At 49.5% G+C, this 21,067-nt stretch overlaps 1 protein-coding gene across 3 annotated transcripts in view; it reads left to right on the top strand.

Annotated features, from left to right (window-relative positions):
- The window catches only part of STARD8 (StAR related lipid transfer domain containing 8), a 71,367-nt gene that overhangs the window by 14,304 nt on the left and 35,996 nt on the right, over positions 1–21,067 (top strand). Inside the window, exon 1 of one of the 3 annotated variants that reach the window (XM_081222302.1) lies at positions 17,731–17,750. The exons of the other annotated variants lie outside the window; for them this stretch is intronic. The gene's annotated coding sequence lies outside the window, so the exon portion shown is untranslated. Of the gene's footprint in view, positions 1–17,730; positions 17,751–21,067 lie in introns of those variants that run through there. 3 annotated transcript variants of the gene reach the window in all.

Genomic DNA, 21,067 nt, shown 5'->3' with positions numbered 1-21,067 from the left:
TAGTGCATTAAAACATCAAAGTGCGGGTTTCCCTGGTGGCACAGTGGTTGAGAGTCCGCCTGCCGATGCAGGGGACACGGGTTCGTGCCCCAGTTCGGGAGGATCCCACATGCTGCGGCGCAGCTGGGTCGGTGAGCCATGGCCGCTGAGCCTGCGCGTCCAGAGCCTGTGCTCCGCGATGGGAGGGGCCACGGCAGTGAGAGGCCAGCGTACCGCAAAAAAAAAAAAACACATCAAAGTGCTGAGCAAATGTGATTATTTTTGAGATACAGCTCAAGGAGGGAGAGAACTCTTGGTTTGTTTAGTTATTGATTTTTTTGGACTAGGTAATGACTTCACCTGTTTTAAAATTCAACAGGTATGAAAATAAAAATCTCCCCACTTCTGTCTCTCCACCAGCCAGCAACCCTCTTGGATGTGACCAATGTTACCAGCTTCTTGGGCCCTTGATGAATGTTGAAGGTCTAAAGGAAGTGAGCTGCACTAGCCAAGACTTCAGTGGAGGCTGTAGATGCCTGATTTGGGCTGGGAGTAGGGTTGAGGGAGTGTGTAGAAAGGGCAATGGAGAAGGAATTGCGGGGCAGGAAATGTGGAACAGTGGTGGAATAAGCATTTGTTTGGGATTCAAGAGATCTGGGATCCAGTCTTGACTGTATGACTCATGGTTGAATGATCTTAAGAACCTTCCCCTTTCTAGCTCTCAGTGTTCTATCTGTCCATTGAGCCTGTTGTGTTCTCATATGCCATTCTTACAAGTTCCACCAGAGTAGAGCAGAAGTGGTGGAGGGGAGGACAGACCAGGGACATTTTAGAGAAGGAGAAGCCAATACACTGACTCAAAGCTGATAATTGACTATGCTTTGCATATGTAATCTTCTTCCTATTAAGATTAGTCAATCAAAGGGTTCTCTGCCACGCTACTGCTTTTATCCTAGTGGTTTCACTGACAGAGCAAACCTTTGGCACCATCTGCACAGGAGAACATTAGGAACGTCCAACTGGCTTCAACATATGTAATGCTGCCCGGGCCCAGGAGGATAGCCTGAATAAACTTTGGTGGTCCTGCTATCATGGCCCAAGAATCCACTAGCACAATGTTTCCCAAATTTCACTTATTGGTGGACCAGCTTCACAATTTTTGCCCTTATTTCGTCCTGTGCCATTATGTACTTATTATGTTTCTTTAACTCAACCCGATTTTAAACAATAACCTCACCTTAAGCCGTAAATATCTATGAAATGAGGGGCTGAGGTACTAGTTACAGCTTTCCTAATGCATATTGAATTCAACATATATCTATCACAATTCAAAACATCAATGTATCACTCCAAACCATCCCATGCATATATACCCAGCATTGGAAACCACAGAGGTAGTGGTAACACAAACCGGCAGGTCAAGAAGGCCTTTAGACCTTTGGAGCTCACTCCAAGACTCACTAGGTGCTCCCGGGCTCCCTGCATCACTCCATACTCCTTATGTTGTGTTGCTTAGGGATGAATTGCTCCTGAGATGGAAACAGGTTCTGGAACCTAAAAGGAGCCCCTTCCCTCCGAACAAAATCCACAATTCTGAACTGCCTCACAGGTACTGAAGTGAGAACACCTGAGTAGAACACCAGAAGTTCTAGGTTCCAGTTTTGGCTCTGCCCCTGACCAGCTGTGTGACTTTGGGCCTTCCCCTTCCCCTCTCTGGGCCTTCGTGTTCCCAACTATAGTATGAAGAGTTTGGTCTAAATGACCTCTAAGGTATCTTGCTGCTCTGAAATTCAACGACTTCTTGACTTGCAGACCCTACACTTCTGTTTAACTCATTAGCTCCCCTTCCCAGCAGTCCACAGAGGTGAGAAGGCTGCTGACCTTCCCTCCCGTTGCCCTTGCACCAAATCCTCCGTGAGGCCCCTTGCTCCCAGTGCACAAGGCTCCTTTTGTTGCCTGGAGCCATTCAGGGCTTCTCTTCAAGCTCTCTTGTTGAAGTGGCTGAGGCAACCTGTGGGGTAATAGTTGGCCTGTAACAAGAGCCCTGGCTCCCCAACCCAACTGGCTCCAGCCTGGCTGCAGGCTTGGACTCAGCACCAGACTTTGTCCATCAGCTGCCCAGACCCCTCCCTCCAGTTCTGAGAGGGCAGAGAGGCTAATTTAAAAGGGAAAAAATAGAAACGAATACATTTATTTAAATGCATTTATTTAAGTTGCTCTTAGACGTCACTTCTAAGGCCCAAGAGGAGAATAGACCAAAACACTGAGTCTGTGAAAATCGTCAGAATAATAATAATTCAATTAACTTCCTCTCTTTTGAAAATGACCAAATCATTACTGTAACTAATTCTTGACAGATCTGGCCATTTAACATTTGCCATTTTATGAAGAACACTTGCAGGGCATAGCTTATCTAGCATTTGACAGATATTTTACCCAGCAACTTGGAATAGTATAAAAACTGACTTAGGGGGTATCTGGAATTGATTATCATTTGAGACAGGAAATCTTTCAACCATGGTCTGCAGTGAATTCAGCCAAGGTAAAAAACACTGGACTGTGAGTTGAAAATTCTAAGATCTAATCCCAAGTCTGACATTAACTCCTTCTGTGGCCTTGAGTTAGTTGCCTCCCCTGCCTGGACCTCAGTTTCCTTGTGTGAAAAATGAGAAGGTTGAACTAGATGGTCCCAAGGTCCTTTGCACTCTACTCTGTGTCATCCTCCACCCCCTGTCCCTGCCAGAGTCAGGCTGAAAGGAGGGAGAGGCAGGGATAGGGTCAGTGAAAAGGGCAGTTTCAAGATGTTCTTTGGGATAGGGGAAGGATTTCCAGACCCATGGAGGAGAGTAACAGCTTCCTTCGGGGTCAAAATGGGCTGGGAAGTCCAGGTCCCCGATGCTTGCTGTCAGGAGTCAAAACAGAAAGCCAAGCCGAGGCTTACTGATACGAGCCAAGAAAATGTCCTGAGACACAGCTTAGTTGGCCATTTTCACAGCCTGGGTCAATCCAGAAGATCAGAGCAAGGGCTGCGTGGCACGGGACAGCTACCCAGGGGCTGGGCAGGGAATGGGAGTTGCAGATGGAATGACAGGTCTGGAAAGTGTTATTGGATGCTTCCACCAGAAGGTCACATGAATCCTTCAAACTCAACACTAAAGAGCATAGTTCTTCATCATTCTCCTGGAAACCTTCTCCTTCTCTAGGATTCTCTTGCGTGGTTAATGTACCATCATCCACCCAGTCACTCAAGCAAGAATCATGGAAATTGCTTGGGCTCCTCCCTATCTCATTCGTTACCATGCAGTCACCAAATCATGCCCATGAAACTTCTCTGTAATGTTTCTCAAATCTGCCCCTTCTTTTCCACCCACACTGCCATAGCCCTGCATCTCAGCCCTTAGCATCTCTGACATGGATGGTTGCTACAGTTCCTAACTGGTCTCCCTGCCAGCATGCTTTCCCTTCCAGTCCACCTCCCATACTGCTGCCAGAGTTCTCTCTTTAAAAGAAAAGTTTGGTCATGCTCAAAAACCTTTGATTGTTCCCTACCTTTTGTCAAAGTCCAGATTTTTTGCCTTGGCAATCAAGGTTCTTCACAAGTTAATAACCTATCTTTCTTATTTCATCTCACACCACATCCCCACATTTCTGAGCCCCATGGGACAACTCAGAATTTCCTATGCATACAATGAACTCTCATATTGGACTCTCCACTGTATGTGTCTTTGCCAGTCCCCCTACTTGGCTTGTCAAGCCATCTTCTGGTCCTCTGGACAAACCCATCTTGTCCATATTTCTATTATAACACATCATGCAGTTCTGCATTTGCTTCTTTTCTTTCCTGTATCTCCCATGGACCATGAGCTCTTCATGTACAATAACTATATCTGACTGACCTCTGTATTTCCAGAACTAAGTACAGGGCCTCACATAAACAACGAATCTGCCAAGGACTGTCTTTTATTTTTGATGGCATAGCAAAGGAACTTCTGGTAATTAGACTAGTGATTTCTTTCTCAGCAGACTTTCTTCCCTATCATTTCAGCTCTGAACTAGCTATTACAGATGAACACAGAGCCCCCACTGGCTCCAGATGACAAATTGTCTTGAGACAGGGCTTTGAGGGGCTTAACAGTTGCAGCCAATGGTACAGATCCATGTAAAACACGTTTCCACCAAACCCTTGAAACTTGGAGGTTGCCTACATCTCAAGGCAAGAAGGACACTTAAGGACCATATTCATATTAATCAATGGCTTACAAACTGAGTCCCGAGGAACTCTAGAGTCCTCAGAGATTCACTGGGAGATGTGAGGAGAGGACAGGTTTGGGGGGGGGGTGTTGCTTCACTCAACCAAATCTATTTCACCTCTTGGAAGTTCCATAAAGGTTTCATTTGGAGACTGAAGTTGGCCACATAAAAGTGGATATTGGAGACCAGTGCTCTAGTCCAGTGCTCACCCGCTAACAGGCTCCCTTTATACCATTCCTGCTATGTGCCCAGTCAGGCTCAGACCAAACTCTCCAGGTATCACCAAGCATCCCTTTTCATCCTGTACTCAGTTGAAAGTTCTTATTTATATGCAGCCAGAATCTGCCTCACAACTTCCACCCAGTGGTCTTGTTTTCACCCATTGGAGTCTCATGAAGTTGTTCTGTTCCTTCTTCCCCGATGACCAATCTGATGGCATTTAGAATTACCCAAAGTCTGAGATGGAAGGAACCTTGTAGCTCATACAGTCCAATGCTCCCATTGCAGTTGGTGAACCTGAAGCTCAGAGAAGGTAGGTGACCTGCAAAACAGCAGACAGCACTTAGCAGTAAAACTGAGACCAGAACCCAAGTCCCCACTCATGTATAATGTCCTCCCAGAATCTGTCTTTCCACAGAATGAACAGCTCCCACTCCTAATTTCTCACAGTCCTGATGACTCTTCCCTAAACTTACTCCCAATTGACAGTACCCAAGTGCTGAAGATCAGCATCTCAGCTGGTGAAAGCTCTGTGGTGTCCAGGCTTTCATCAGCCTGGGGTAAGGACAAAGGGAAAGGAGAGCAAACTGGCATCCGAAGCAGAGCTGTTTCCTCATCACAGCCTGGATGCTGTTCTCCTCTTCTTTCCATGGGACTAAATTCCATTCCTATAGCCCTCCTCCCATGGCAGGGCAGCCAAGGGGCAGCTTTCAGAGGTCCCTTCTGACCTGTTTGCTAGAGGGTCCCTGCTGTGTGACCCTCCACATCCCCAAACCAGAAACAGGAAGAGTTGATTTGGTTTACGTTTCAAGAAGAAAAATGAAAACATAGGAAGTAGGGCTCCTGAGAACAGAGGCTTCCAACTCTGTGTCCATGTGCCCCTAGAGCAGGATATTTCAGGGAATACATTCCACAGGGGAAGGGAATGGCCTCTTTATTAAAAACAAAACACAAAACCTTTCAAGGTTTGGAAAAAGAAAACGGCCAAAGGAGACCCTTAAGGAGGGGCGGGGCAGTTGTTTCAGAATCTCCAATGCTCCCCGCCACCCCACCCCACCCCCTTCATCCACCACTTGGCGCTTTGATCATACTTTGATCTCACTGCTGTTATCAGCACATTTGGCCCCCAGAGATGCCCTGTTCCCTTTAAGCTACGGCCCAAGAGAAGGTCCAAGCACCTTTTCTTGTTTCCCTGAGGATCATCAAAGTAGGCTGGCACTTAGAACCTTCCTTTAAACCCAAGCAAAAAAAAAAACCAGAATGAGTAATGAATTCATTAATTCATTAACAGAACATGCAAATGGCAGAACAGCATTCAGACTTTGCAAAGCACATGCTTTTTGTCTTGAGAAACCCAGCAAAAGCAGGGAAGCACTTTGCCAGTCCCTAAATATCTTTCACAGAATAATTACTTCATTGCCCCACATGAGCTGCTGTAAATTTGCCTGACTTTCTCCCCTCTCGGCTCTCTGTTGCTGGGAGGTGGGTGCCATCTTGTTTCCCAACCACAGTTACCAAAATGGCCAAAGCAAAAGGTCTTTTGAAAAAAAAAAAAAAAAAAAACCTTCCGGAACACCTAGTGTCCTTTCCAGTTCTGGTTTCTGGGCTGAGAAACATGGCTAGTTCACAGCTAGTTGACAGGGTAGAAGTGTGGATCATCTGGGTGCCAAAGAAACATGGTCCTGAAAAAGAAACAGTGCTGGCCACCTCTGAAGCTTCTACAGAGCTTCTATGTGTATCACATGTGTGAATGCATGCACACACACATATAGCCTCTTCACCAAAATCTTAACCTTCACCACACAAAAACGTGCCACTGTCTCTTGCTTCTCAGAGGGGTCTCTGTGTCCCTTTGGGCCAGAGGTAAGCAGAACCTCTTCCCAGATGTTTCCAAGAGCATCTGTATGGAATAGCTCATTCTCCCTAAAAGATCTGGGGGAAAAACATCATTTTTAAATGAAAACAAACATAAATATATGTAACGGAACAGCATGCAAAATTCACATGAATTTGTAAGATAAAAGTGGAGACTTCCAAGAAATTTCTCACTTATGGCTGGCTACATGGGCTCCCCGGCTCCTTGGGGCTGTGTGGGGAATGAGTTCATTCTGTTCAGTCATCTGGGGCTACTCTGGTGCAAAAGTTTGAGAAGCACTCACTGAACTTGTAGGCTCCTTGAGGGCAGAAACTTTGTCTCATTCCTCTCTGTATCCGCCTGCCTAATACATGGTCAGCAACAGAGAGACTGCTCAAGAACTGTTTGCTCCATCCTTCTATCAGCCTATCCATCCTCCCCAAGAAACCAGTGAAAAAGGTGGCCTTAGGCTGATGAAAAGGGCTCAGTTTCTGAAGAACTCAGACAGCTCTGGGTCTGAATTCTGACTCTGTCACTTACCAGCTGTGTGATCACCTCTCTGAGCCTCAGTTTTCTCAGTTTGAAAATAAAGATCCAAACACCCAATTCCTGGCTTGTTGTGGGAACTAACTGTGATAGTGGGAGTGAGATAGCTCTATAAGCTCTACAGCAATACACAAATAATAGTTACTAAATGATTATAAAAGTGACCATCATGACCAGTCCAAACAGGAGAGTGCGGGAAGGGAGAGATGTTTTCTCCAGTCCAGAAGTGTGACTTGAGATTAAGAAGGCAGGAGCTGAGGCCTCAAGAATGAACCCCTAGGCCTCTCTGATGGAGAGGGCCCAGGTTGAATGGCTCTGGAGTCCCACCCCCACTCCAGGGAGACAGTGTGTATAGGCAGCTTCGGGCAGAGTGATGGACATATCAGATGTGCCTCTGTATACCTCCAGTCTCCAAAGACCAGATGTGCTTGCTTTCTCATGTCTGCCGATGAGCCCTGTGGAGGCCTGGCTCACTGCAAGGGTCACACGTCAGCTGGGCTAAAGTTACAATCAGGCACGATGGTTTGGTGGCTGGCAGCTCTGTGACCTTGGGCAAGTGTCTTCTCTTTCTGGTCCCAACTTCCCCATCATTAAAATGAGGGGATTGGATAGAGTGACCTCTAAGGCCCTTCCATCTCCTACACGCTATGGCTGTATGGCCCTTAATCGGAAAGCTGTTTGACCTTGTTTTTCCAAAAACGTGATCTATCTTATCATCTGATAGTTTGATACTGAATCCTGGAATTTAGTGAAGAGCAGTGTGGGGAGGCCTGGCTGGGACCCCTTCTGTTTGTAAGCCTCCTGGTCCCTATGGCTCCTTCTGCCTGGGTCTGGCTGGACTGGCCCATCTCCGGGGCAATTTGTGATCATGTTCCAGGTGAGGGGCGGGTGGGTGAAGCAGGTGTTTCCCAAGGCTGGGACTCAGGGCCAGGTACCTCACAATATAAAATGAAGAAAGGGAAGAAAACAGGAAATCCTGCCCACTCTATACACCTAATTGTTCAGGAAAAATTCCTTCTAGGCAGGGCTGGAGAGCTGCTGTGGTCCCTGGGATTCTGAGACTCCTCACCCCCATCTCAATCTGTTCAGACCTTTGCCATTCTTTGACAGTCAGTTCAAATAGTGTCCCCTCCCCCCTTCAAATCCTCTGCATACTGTTTATCTGTCTTAGAGCACGGATCCTGTTCTGCCTGTGTTGGAGCTATTTCCTTCACATAAGGATTAGAAATAAACTACATTCTCTGAAGAAAGACTTTAACCTGAATATCTGGATATAAAATGGAGAGCCAAAGTCCTATAACTCCTCACTCCCACTTTTAAGAATTAGCCACCTTTAGGAAGTTTTTCCAGTAGTTTCCAGAAAGCTTCTGTCGTCAAAGCTATTGACAATGCGAGAGAGCATGATGCTTTGGAGGGAGGACTGGCTCTAGAAATTAAACACCTGGGTTTGTGTCTCAGCTCTCCACTTGCCGGTCAGATCAGCTAGGGTGAATTCTGTCTTCTCTTTGACTCTCAGTCCTCTGCTCTGTAAAATGGGATAACAGTTCCTCTCTTGCTATCTCACAGGGCTGTTGTAAGGACCAAATGAGACAAAAGAAATGAAAGCATTTTGGAAGCTCTAAGGGATGCTCTATTTATCTCCATGCTTGTCTTTGCAATTTGACTGTAAGCACCTTGAGAACAGAAACCTTGGCCCATCTGGGGCTGGGTCCCCATTGCCCCTAGTTCTGACGATTTGTCTGGAACAGGCAAGAGGTGACTGTCAGGCGGGGTGGGGGGCAGGCATGGAGCTCAAGCCCAGGGGTTGCACCACACCCAGCGGAGTCAGTGCTTTGCTCCTGCCCTGGTTCTGGGCACATAGTTCCCTGAGCTTCCTCTGGAGCCAAACTCAACCTCAACCGAGAGGACCATTTTTCTAAAGTCATTTGGCTTTTAAAATGCTGCTCTACTTTGAAAATTCAGCAACTCCTGTTCCCACCCCCTACCTCCCTCAGCTCCCAGTTCCTCAGATTCTGGCCCTAAGTAGTGTTTTCAGAGTTCTCAGAACACACACACACACACAAACATTTCTGTGCGTGTGTGTGTGTGTGTACATATACATAGATATAAATGAGAGAGAGAGAGAGAGAGAGAGAGAGAGAGAGAGAGAGAGAGAGAGAGAGAAAAGTGGCCAAGAAGATTCAATTTTCTAAATGGACCAGATATAAAATGGTTGGAAATTAAAGCTAGAAAACTCCTCGGATATCATTTAGTCCAATCACTGCTCCCCTTCAACCTTTAACAGATGGACAAACTGAGACCCAGAAAAGGGAAGGGACTCACCCAGGGAGTTAGTGGCTCTGACAGCCAAGTAAAGGTAGGGAGAAGGAGCAAGGCTTCGGGCTGAAGGGTTCAAGTTAGGGGATCCAGCCTGGGGAAGATGGGTGGGGCCCGAGAAGAGATGAATGTGGCCAGAGTGGGAGGATCAATTAGGAGAAGCAGTCAGGACCAGCTGAGAAATTTCCCTGGGAAGTGGAAACATAAGAAATATGAGGGTTGTGGTTTAGCAAGTTATTATGAGCCTTGCTGAGCAAGGAGAGGGAGGGGAGAGGAAGAGAAAAACAGAGGGGGCCAGAAAAGGAGAAGAAATATAAGAAGGAAGGCTGACCTGGGTGAATGGAGGACATTTAGAGTGATGGGTCAGTAAGGACTGAACTGAGCAAGTCAGCAGAGCCTTGTCACCTGTGGGACATCCAGTCACCTTACAGGTTCCCACCCGTCTGCTCCCTGGCTTCTTCTAGGCTCTGAGCATGTGAGCCAGTTCTTCTTTTCTTTTTTTTTTTTTTAACATCTTTATTGGAGTATAATTGCTTTACAGTGGTGTGTTAGTTTCTGCTTTATAACAAAGTGGATCAGTTATACATATACATATGTTCCCATATCTCTTCCCTCTTGCGTCTCCCTCCCTCCCACCCTCCCTATCCCACCCCTCTAGGTGGTCGCAAAGCACCGAGCTGATCTCCCTGTGCTATGCGGTTGCTTCCCACTAGCTATCTATTTTACGTTCGGTAGGGTATATATGTCCGTGCCACTCTCTCACTTTGTCACAGCTTACCCTTCCCCCTCCCCATATCCTCAAGTCCATTATTTTCTTAGCAAACTCAGCCTTTTCCCACTGCCCACAGTTTGGGGAAGTGGCCCCAGACCATAGGCTTTATCTCTGCAGATTTGGGGCAAGGGCACCCTGAAGCCTGGCCTGGCTGGCTGCCAGAACAGGAACGCACCCACTCTACAGCCACGGTCTGGTTTTAGGTGCACAGTCACATTGAGAGGCGAACTCAGCGCAACTTTCAGATGAAGGGTAAGAGAACATACCTATGGAAATAACCATAAGAATAACAAAAATAACTAAATATGTATGGAGAACCAATAGTTGGACCGATCAAGAAGGAGGGCACTAGAGCCAAAATGCCTGTATTTGAATCCCAGTTGTACCCCCCCCCATTAGCTGTGTGATCTTGGACGAGTTGCTTAACTTCTCTGTGCCTCAGTGTCCTATGTGTAAAATGAAGATACCAATTGTGCCTTCTTGAGAAGATTTGGAAGGAGCAAATGAGTTGACCCTGGTACAGCCTTTAAGCGATGTCCAGCATACAGTGCTCAATCAATGGTAGCTATTATTGTCATCATCATTACGTGCTGGGCACTGCTATAAAGGTTTGACTTGTATTATGCCTACAACGATCACTCAGAAGGGAACTGAGGCCCATGTAAGGACATGTCTCGTCCATTTGCTTTTTCTTAGACGCAGACGTTTTTCCCCCCAAACCGAATCCTGTGTGGAAGCTCAATGTGTAAAACAGATAAAAAGCAGTATGGCTCTGATTGAAGCAAGGTGGGGTAGGGATGGGAACCTGAGCCTCCAGGCTCAGCCTTCCCTTGTTCTCCCCTCCCCCAACATCCCCATGGTAGGCCTTGAGGCTCCTCCCCAGCCACTGTGAGGCACAATTTGCAAGCCTGCTCACTTAGTCCATCTAACTTTTTATGCTCTGATGAAGATATCATTAGACTTGAAAGGGCAAGTAACATGCCCAAATGTTATACAGCAAGTCAAAGGCAGAAGGGAGCATGGGTGGCACCACCAGGCATGGAGGACAATAACTTGGTCAAAGAGAACAGCCTCCTTGGTTAAACTAGAACATAGAACATCCAGGCTTGGGCGGAGAAGAGCCAGGAAAGGAGGGGTGAGCAGGAGGGGAGGGGACCCTGACCCAGAGGCCCTGCCCCTGGGCCCTGAGTGTGAAGAGCCCCTCTGGACCCTCCTATCAGGCTGGGGCCACCCCAGACCTCAAGACAACAAGACAAGGCCCTGTCCTCATGGAGCCTCTCACTACACAGGGTTTGGGGTTCTGTTTTGACAAGGGACATGGTCCCTGTCCCTGAGCTCTCCAGTCTGGGGGATGCAGCTGATGTGGGGCTAAATCCTGCCCTTCAGGCCTTCTGACTGAACACTTGGTGGGAGAGAACATGTTTACAAGGCTCCTTCTCCTTCAGGGTTCCAGGACAGCAGCCTGGCTTCCAGTGCATTGTTGTCAAGGAAGTACAGAGGGACAGCCTGGCTCACCATCCCTTTCACTGCTATGTGTGTGGACGCCCCCCTCTGTTCAAGACTCACCACTGTTTATCTAAGAACCTGTGCATGGCCAGCTTTTGTTTTCAGGCTTTGGCGTGGGTTACCTGAGGATACCACACAGAGGAGAAATGTTCCTCCTAGAGAACTGTGGGACTTCTCTGGAATCCCTTCTGACCTGATAGTTTGAGCCAGTTAGACCCGTAAGACCTCTGGAAGATGACTGAACCTGCAGGGCAGGGCAAGGCAGGGGCAAATACTGAAGGGCAAAACCTGGGTGCAGGGCCCTGAGTTGCTTGCCCCTCCCTGCACAGGCCTCAGGATCTCCATCTGTATAATGAGGGGGTGGAACAGATGCTCTCTGAGGGCCCCTCAGCTCCAGGCTGGGCTTCTGTGGAGGCCCCAGCCACTTGGGCACTCTGTCACACAGTGGCCTGGAATCCCAAAGGAACACACCAAGTGACAGATGCAGACAAAGCCTGTTCACTGCCATGGCTTGCCAGCCCTTGTGGCAAGTCACACAAGGGTGATGATGCAGGAGGCAGATGACTGACCCAGCCCACCACCGCTGCCAGATTGCAAACTCCTTCTCTGACACAAAAGCTGCTTTTGTTCATGGCCAGGCCAGCTGCTCAAATGGACCGAGACCTGGATCCCTGAGCCGGGCTGCAGAGTCCATGTTCCTGTTGGGTGGTGCTGCACCTTGCCAGGTGATGGGGAGAGGAGGAAGCCTTTCTGCAAGTTCCATCAGGGTGAAGGGTGTGTGCTAAGGCCCAGGAGTGGGAGTAGGGGCAGCTGTGGGTGGGTGCTGTAACTACTTCCCGGATAAAGGCAAAAAGAATTAGTAGACATTAAATGGAGCAGCCTGCATGACACAAGGACAGGAAGGAAGTAGCCAGGCAGGCGAAAGGCTAAGGGGTGAGTTTGCCACTGACAAGTGCATCTTATCAGTGATTTCTCATTTGGGTCACATGACAGTTTTGAGAAGTAGGTGTTACCTTCTCCCTTTAATAGTGAGGAAACTGAGGCCCAGAAAAGTGATACGTGTCTTCTAGTAAGTGTTGAAGCTGGAGTTCAAACCCCAGGCTGCTTTGAGAGTTGCAGTTCTTAAGGGCCCCTTCTCTGGAGCTGATAAAATCTGTAGAACATATACACTGTTGCTGCCTATCCAGTAACTCTTCTAAGACTTGGCTGCAAGGACCTAGGAATGATCCTTCCCATTTTACTAAGGCCCAGAAAAGGCTAATGATTGGGCCGTAGTCAGACACAGCCAGGTGGAGACGGGGAAGACTGAGGCTCCATCCTTCACCTTTCTGCCTTCACTTGGAAAGCTGCAGAACACTGCTCCAAGCAGCACTCCGCCGCTATTCTCTCTACATCTGGTCACTTTCCACTTAAAAAGTGCTCTCAGATACATTATCTCGAGGTTTGTGGGGCAGAAAAAATATATATTTCCATTTTCTAGGTGAAGAAACTGAGGTTCAATAACTTGCCAAAGGTTACACAGCTACTGAATGGTAGAACCAGGACTTGAGGCCAGAGTTGTGCCCAAACTGCCCTCTAGTTGTCCACAGAGTGCATTTGACCAGCATGGGAAGGATAGAGCCAATTGGGTGAAGCATAATGTTTGAGACCCAAAGCAGAAAACCCCAACTCCCTGGGGTGACATTTAAACCCTTTGCTCTTTTCCATATGAACCTCTGAATTGCACAGAGTCACGGGGCCCTTGGGAGGGAAACACAGAAGCCAGTGAGGTCAGTTCTCTGGAGCAGACCTCAGAGCTGCCAGCTTTCGTGGCTTGCTAGATGTAGATGCCCCATCAGCCCAAATGGCCTTGTGGTCAGGGTGCCAGGTTTGAGTTAACCACACAAAGGGCATGAAAGGGTGGACAGGCCTTCTCTCTCTTCCCCTCTCACCAAATGTGGTTGCATTTCATGCTTGGTCACCGAGCCATCCTGACGTTCCTCTACCACAGTGATGTTCGGGAAAGAAGACCCCAAATCTTTCTGCCACCATTGATTGAGTTTGGGCAAGGCTGCTTCTGGGTCATTCATTCAGTCCTTGAACAAATATTCCCTAAGTGCCAACTCTGTGCCAAGCTCCTTCCTGATCAATGGATATGCCATAAATAATAAAACACAGTCCCTGGTCTCAGAGGATCCAAACTCTTTTTTTTCCCCAAACTCTTATTGGACAGGAAGACATACAGATAACTCAACTCAATATAGAATTATTGCTGATGAAACTGAGCTGAAGGAGCAACTGGAAAGGGAACGGCTTATGCTGTTCATAGGAGTGGCTACAAGGATCTGTGGGACTTTGCCAGGTACAGGAGATAGGGCAAATACCTTAATCTCTTTGTACCTCAGTTTCCTCATCTGTAAAATGGGATAATAATAGTACCTAGATGGTTTCTGTGATGAGTCCATGAGTTAAAATGTGCATAGAGCTTAGAATAGTGCCAGGTACATTGAAAGCACCACGTAAGCGTTTGTGAAATGAGTCAAGGAAATAAGGATAAGCATTCTTTGTGTGTGTGAGAGAGAAGAGCACATGTAACACATTGGGAGGGTTAATGATGTTTAGTGTGTTCTGGGAAGACCAGCTGCTTTGGCTGGGTGAGCTTGTGTGGAACTGTGAATGTCAACCTTAGAAGTGTGAACTTGTCCCTGTGGATGACGGGCAGCCCTTTCTGAAGTTGGATTTTTGCTATGGAGGGTAGCAGAGGGCTCCTGTGTGAAATGCTAGTGCTCTTTCACCAGCCCAACAGGTGCTGGGTCCAAGAGACAGCCACCAGCCAAGAAGCAGTCAGCTGCCACACATGAATGGAGAGCCAGCCCTTTGCACAGCCCAGCTCCTGGCTTAGCATCGATCTAAGGAAGGCTGAGTTGGGGGGAGAGACCCTACATCTTTGCCCTCAAGGAGTTGCTCATCTCATTGGAATAAGGTCTGCTTCTGCTAAGAATCAACTGAATTTTCCTGGTTTGAAGCTGTGGAGATGTGTGGGTGAGAAGCTCTGTTGTGGCTGGAGAGGCAGTATGTATAGTGATTACTAGCCAAAGGTGACAGGCTTGTCTGGGTTTCAAGCCCAGTGGTCACTTCCCAATTGTGCTGCCTTGGGCAAATTACTTAATCTCTCTGTGCTGCAGTTTTCCCGCCAAAAATGAGGGCAACGATAATAACTTGACCTCCTCACAGATTTGTCACGATGATTAAAGCACAATCGTACGTGGAAGGTGCTTAGAACTTTGACTCACATAACAAGTGCCTCATAAATGTTTTTAGCTATTCTCAGTGACTGAGGGCCTACCATGTGTCAGGTGTCTGGCACCCCTGGGGTCAAAGGCAGTGCCCTAGAGGCATATGGATGCACAGGACCAATGGGGCTCATCTTCCTGGAGTGTCAACTTTCCTTAAAGGCTTAAAGGAGAAAAACACCCATTTTTACATGAAAACAATATGGATGTACACTGGAGTTAACTGGAAAATTCAAGTAGATGTTTAAGAGCAGGGATTTTAAAGACATTCCCTGCTTGGAGATAAAGCTTCAGGTTACATCTTCAGCCCCCGGGGTTTCTACACATTCTTCCCCCTAAGCCTTAAGGGTCCTGGGGTACAAAAGTTCCAGCCACACAAACACATGTGAGCTCACGGGACCTTTATGATGCATCATTCTCTGGGGTAAGGAGGATCACTGCATCATATGGGTGAAAACTGAGGTTCGGGGTTCAGATTCTGCCATCGCCACTTGTTAGCTGTGCCAACTTAGCAAGTTACATGATCTTTGTCGTCCTCAGTTTCTTCATCTGTAAAATGGGTGTGATGGTGATAATGATGATTACCTGCTTTATCTGGTTGTAGTAAGAATTAAATAGATTAGTATGCCAAATGCACTTAGAACAACGGCAGGCATATAGTTAGTGCTCAATACACATTAGCTTTTATTAAATCCACTCTCACATTTCCTCCCACAACAACATCGCCAGGTGGGTGCCATCCTGTCCATGTGATGAGGCATGAAGTTGAAGCTGTAAGAGATTAAGTCAGATGCCCCCTCCTCTTTATTAACAGAAGGCATTACTGCAGTGGGGAGGAGGTGGGAATAAATGACCTCTGGGGTCCTTCCCAGTTCCCAGGTCCTATCATTCAAGTTAAACTTTGGAGCCTTTTCATACTACTGTTCTGGCTGGAGCCCAAGAAGCGGAATTCAGGAAATAGGGGAGGGACTGGCCAGGGAGGAAGATGCCTCAGCAGGGTAGGAAATGGCTGCTGCCACCGTTCCTTCTAGGCTGCTGCTGCAAGGGGCTGTATCCTGCACTCCCGCCCCACCAGAAAGCAAAAGGGAACCTCCTGTGCTTGGAAGGAGCCGACCAGGGCCTCCGTTTCCTCAGAAGGGAACTTGCCCCCATGGCAGGCGCCTGTGTAGTGGCTGCTGGAAACTCAAAAGTCAAAGGCTTGGCAGCACTAAGTTGGGCACCGAGAGGGGCCTCCTGATGGCTGTTTATCCTGGCTGAGCTAATCCAGAATGGGGACTCCTGATAGGCCAGAGGGTGCTAGGAGAGAGGAATGGGCTCCCCACTGATTTGTGATCGTATGAGAGAAAAACAAAAAGAACTCCATGAGACAGAATGGCCTAGTGGAAGGAGTAGACAGGAGATCTGTCTCGATTCTGAAATGAATTCACTGTGGGACCTTGGGCACGTTCTCTTCCCCATGTGAAGAATACATTCATTCAATAAATATTTTGTAAACACCTACTGTGTGCCAGCACTGCCTTGGGAAAGGGCCAATGACATGGAGATCATCAACATGTTAATCTCGCATTCCCTTCCAGCTCTGCCACTGAGTCTATAAAAAGTGGGTGCAAATTTCAGACAAATAAGAACAAATCAATTCACAAACCTCTCTTCCTTTTCCCAGCCTGTCCCTCACATATGGGTTTGCTAAGCCCTTGTCTTGTGGCACAAGAGAAGGAGACAGTAGAGGGAGGGGCTGTGAACTTCACCTGTGTATCCCCTTATCCTTATTCTCATATGTCATGGGATTATTATCCTCATGTTGCAGATGAGGAAATTGAGGCTCAGAGAGGAAAATGGCCCAGGTTATGCTGCGGTTAGTGTAGAGCCACTGTTAGACTCTCCACCCCCTTACTAGCCACCACCACAAGTGGAATGGAAATGGCCAGTTCTGAGAGCTGGCATCTTACTGCCTTCCCTCCATTGTCAGCAAAGCGGGATAGGACTCCCCACCATTCCCAAGTTAGGTAATGTAAGTTTGCTTGCATAGATGGAGGTTAGGGGTGAGGAAGTGGGTTATGCAATTTCGGGTCCTGGGTCCAGGCTTTTTTTGGTGGTGGATGCCCAGTGCTGATCTCTTTGAGAATAAAAGCAAACCTTTCTTTATGGAGACTGTACTCTGTGCCAGGTACCATGATCAGCCCCTTTACATCCTCATCACTGTCCTGCAACAGAGAGATAATTGTCCCCTGCTTAGATGATGGCCAAGTCATTTGTAGTCTTGGGCCTCAGTTTGGGGTTTGTAACACAAGAAAGTCTTTAAGGAATGCTTCTGCTCATAAGGTCCAGGATATTCTTGGCACTAGAGGGGTTTCAAGGGGTCCTTGTTGGAACCCAGGGTCCGTTGCTGTTGTCAGACAGACAAAAAACAGGGTTGGGGGGTAATGAGAACTATGGGGTGGAGGAGGCCCAGGAGTGAGTCAGCCGGCCAAGAAGGCAGGAGCCATTGTTTCCTTCTCCATCTGGATGTTGCACAAGGTCTTCCATCATGTCACGTGGTTGGTGAGATGTCGAGTAGAAAGGAGGTGGAGAGGCTGACCTGGTGACTAAAAAGACCCTCACTATCTCGAACTGGGCTGGGAGAAGTGGTATGGGTTGTGAGACACCTCTCAAATAGGGGTCCCGGGTGGAGAAGGCCGGAGGGGCACTCCAACCCCAGAGAGGAGGCCCGATGGCAATGGGGAGGCCGAGTAGTGGAGCTAAATGACTTGAGGCTGGTGTAGGACAGAGAAGGGGGAGTTTCTGCTCAAGGTGGGGGCGGGGAACTTTCTAGTCGCCCCTGGGGGGCGGGGCTAGCTCGGCCCCTCCCTCCCTTCCTCGGCACTGCCCGGCGGAGGGCTCAGTCCTGGGGCCTCCACCCGAGGCGCCGGAGCCCGCCGCGGACTCATGGCCCAGGCGCCGGGCTGGGGACAGGCCTTGCGGCTCCCGAAGCTCCGGACGTGGATGCCGCGGGGTGTGAGGGACACCCGCTGGGACCCGCCGAGCTGGAAACCAGGTGATCAGAGCCGGGCGGACCCTGCGGGAGGTCGGGGCTCGGCTGCACTGAGCCCGGAGTCCCCGTGCTGCCACCCGCCGGCTCCGCACTCCCGGCCCCCTCGCCGCCTCGTCTGTTGTTCCAGTCCCGTTTTCATGGATTTCATCTGTCCATTTGTCTAAACCCCGCCCCTGGCTGGCAGCCCCCTTTTTCAGACGTTCCACCCCCGCAGCCTGCTTGCTTCTAATTCTTAGCCAGCTCTCTCAGTCCCTGGGTGCACCATCCTTTGACCCCTATGGTCTGACTGGCTTCGTCCGTACCCACCTCTCTCCCTGTGTGGGCATCCTCCTCTCAGAAAGAACAAAAGCAGGCTACTGTGGTTATTAACACATAGTAGGCAGTTTTAATACACAGTATGCTCCTGGCCCCTTATTCCTCCAGCACTTTCTTTGTCGCTGCCTCTGGCGTGGCGCCTGCACCCTCCTCTATGTTTTCCTGTTCCACTATATGTCTGACCCTCGGTCTGTATTTTTACCTCTGCGTTCGAATATCTGTCCATCCTTCTCTCCCACGTTTTGTCTCCGTGTCTTACTACCTAGCCGGTAGCTCCCTACACTCCCCGTCACCCCAAGGGCCCCTTCCTGCCCCACTTTGTCCCCTAGTTGTGTGACACAGCCCAGCCACCCTGGCAGCACATTTTTAGTCAGCTGGTAAAGCCTAAGAGCTCCATCCCAGGGCCTGTTAACACTCCAACAGGCCTCCAAGAGTGCCTGGCACTTTGTCTTTTTTTTTTAATGGAAAAAATATATGTTTCTTTGAGCACGGGAAAAAAAAAAAAAAACCTCCCAGGCTCTGCCTGTTCCTTTTCCCTGGTAATTTTCCCCTTGCTCCCACTCAAAAGGCATATAGGGAATAGCAAACCAGGTTTAGATTTGTCATGGAACTTGAATGCATTGAAGGATGGGGGCTGTGGAGATCCTCAGATCATACCCTCTGATTGTATATATGTGGACACTGAAGCCCAGAGAGGGCAAGACTCTCAGTCCAGTCACACAGCGTCTCTGTGGTAGAAGCAGGGTAGAAGCCAGAGTTGCAGTGTCCTGGCCCCTGATCCAGGAGCCTTCGTGAGAGTGGGACCCAGAAGCTGCTTTCCTGGTGTTTCTTGGGGATCAGTTGATCCAGAGACATCAGATATGCAACCCGGGAGCCTTACTGTCCTCTCCTGTCTCCTTGTCCTCTGGGACCTAACCTGGCTGCCCACCTGCCTGGGTTGGGCATTCTCCATCCGGGGCTGCTATTGCCTCCTGCACTGGCATGGGAGTTCCAGGAAGGTAAGGACCCTTGTTGGGCCTATCTACCCTGTTCCCCACGCAAGCCCCTGTCCAAGGATGTCCTTGTTGACTGACAGGTTGATGTGTATGCGTAGGGGAGCCCTGGTGCTGGCTCAGGGTCAGATCAGAACTTTTATTTGTGTGTGTGTGTGTGTGTGTGTGTGTGTGTGTGTGTGTGTGTGTGTGTGTAGGGATATTGAGGAGGGGGAGAGCTGTGCTTGCCGAAGGGCCCACTGAGATGAGACAGGGACTCCAAGGCCAAGGAGAACCCACACCCTTTGCTGAGTGGCCCTGGAACCACATCACACATCCCATGCCCTCTCTGATGTCATCCTGGGGCCTCTAAGGGCTATCCTTCAGGGGAAGGAGGCAGGGTGGATGGGTGGCCAGGGGACAGGCACTGTCTGTCTGAACTGAGATTGCCAAACCCCAGAGACCCACAATCACAGGGTTGGTCTGGGCCAGGCTGTGGGCAGAACCTGTAAAAGCTACTCTCCGCCCCCATCCTCCCCCTCCCCCCAACAGCCCTCCAACTCTGTGGGCTGCAGCATGAGGTCAGGCTGTGGTGGGCTGGTGGTGGAGCCTGTGGGTGGGAAGGAAGAGCCCCCTCTTCCTCCTCCTTCATCTCCTCCTCACCTTCCCAGAGTTTGTCTTGGGAGCTGCTTCCTGGGAGGGACATGTGGAAGGGTCCCAGGCAAGGGGGCAGGATCCTGAGCTCTGTTCAGGGGCTCTGGGTGTCTACTGCTGCCGGGTGAGCTGAGGACAGCACTGGAGGCAGAGGTCGGGTCTCCAGCCATCTGGACCAGCTTGGCCTCAGCCCCCTCGCTTTCTCTGCATCTCACCTCAGCCCTACCCCTTCCTTTACTGCACTTTCTTCTGCTCTTTCTCACCTGGCTGTCTGCTAACCCCCATCCTCAGAGGACCCTCACACCCCACCACCCTTCCTTTGCAGAAGCCCCATGCATGTAGGGTTTCTGGGAGCCCCACCCCTTGGGGACACACAGAGAAGCTCACAGGAGCAGAGAATAATCTGGAAAGAAGGGACCGTAGAAACCCGGACCCAGCCCTGTTTTTCCAGATGAGGAAACTGAGCCTAGACAGGAAGGAGCAAGTTGAGGGCTGAAACTAGATCACGCAGAGGGAGCTGTTGGGGAGGTTAGAGGGACTTTCCTCTGACCTCAGCTGCTTGTATGTGTGCATGGGGAGGGTGCGAGGCAAGGTGAGGGGCTCGAGCTGGAAGTGGGCTTGCCTTTGCTCATTTCCCTTCAGCACACTGTGACCTTCCTCTGAAGGACAGGAATGGCGTGGGGTGTGGGGGCTGGGGGTGGATATCCTGCTCCGGGTGTCCGTGCCCAGTGTGACCCCACCTATTTCGTTTGGCCCAAGGCAGGCCAACTTCCCCAAGGGAATGGGGTGGGGGGTGGGGAGAGTACTGTGGGGTGGTGCTCCATCTGCTTGCAGCAGAAAACCTCTAGCTCCTTTGAGATAGGCCAGTCAAGCCAGGCAGGGGTCTTATCCTGGGTGTGAAAGGGGCCCATCGCTGGGTGTGTTGTGTGGATGCTGCAGGATGCCATCAAGCTGACACTGTATCTGGTGTTTGTTAGCAACAGGGAGAAAGGCTCTTGGATGTCTGAGGAAGAGCCCCGGACAGGGACTGTGTAGGCCTGGGTTTTCTGCCTCCAGCTGCCTAGTCCAAATGTCTGGAGGCAGTCATGAGCTGCCCCAACACTCTCCTCTTGATGGCTGCAGAAGGCAGGTGGGAGGGAGTGAGTGCCTCTATGTCCTAGCTCAAGGAGGGAGAGCCCAGAAAGGGCAAAAGTGACCCTTGAAACTCCCCTGGCCTGTGCCTGGCTTGGCCAGTGCTCCAGCTCCCCTCACAACCAGCCCAGGGCTCCCAGCCCAACACAGAGCTCCCCGCTGCAGAGTGCTCTGGGGTGTGGGGTGAGCACAGCCATGGCAGTCCCCTGGGTTGTGAGCTGACAGGGGGTCTTTGTGCTCCTCCCAGGA

The sequence above is a fragment of the Mesoplodon bidens genome, assembly GCF_964165515.1.
Source record: "Mesoplodon bidens genome assembly, chromosome: X".
In the NCBI taxonomy this organism is placed as follows: Eukaryota; Metazoa; Chordata; class Mammalia; order Artiodactyla; family Ziphiidae; genus Mesoplodon; species Mesoplodon bidens.
Note: the sequence above shows the minus strand (reverse complement) of the source record. Positions and strands in the feature narration are given on the sequence as shown.